The sequence below is a fragment of the Scyliorhinus canicula genome, chromosome 17, assembly GCF_902713615.1.
Source record: "Scyliorhinus canicula chromosome 17, sScyCan1.1, whole genome shotgun sequence".
NCBI lineage: Eukaryota > Metazoa > Chordata > Chondrichthyes > Carcharhiniformes > Scyliorhinidae > Scyliorhinus > Scyliorhinus canicula.
Window position 1 is genome coordinate 64,755,431 of NC_052162.1, and position 295 is coordinate 64,755,725.

Genomic DNA, 295 nt, shown 5'->3' on the forward strand with positions numbered 1-295 from the left:
GAGTCTGGTAACTGATCTGTGCTCACTGTGCTTGATTGGCTGACCCTGGGAGTTTAAATTTAAATAAAAAGAGATAAACAGCTAGACACTACAGAAGCTGAGCTGGAAGCATGATTTCAGACAGTTTCTGATTGCGGAGATATTTTAAAACTCTTGGAAACAAATCTGTTGTAGACTGAGAAATTAATGTCATATCTGCGTTGTGCTGGGATATATAAAATATACAACATGGGAGACCGTTGAAAATTTTAACTTCACCAGGTTCAGCACCATTATTTCCAATGGCAAGAGGTTC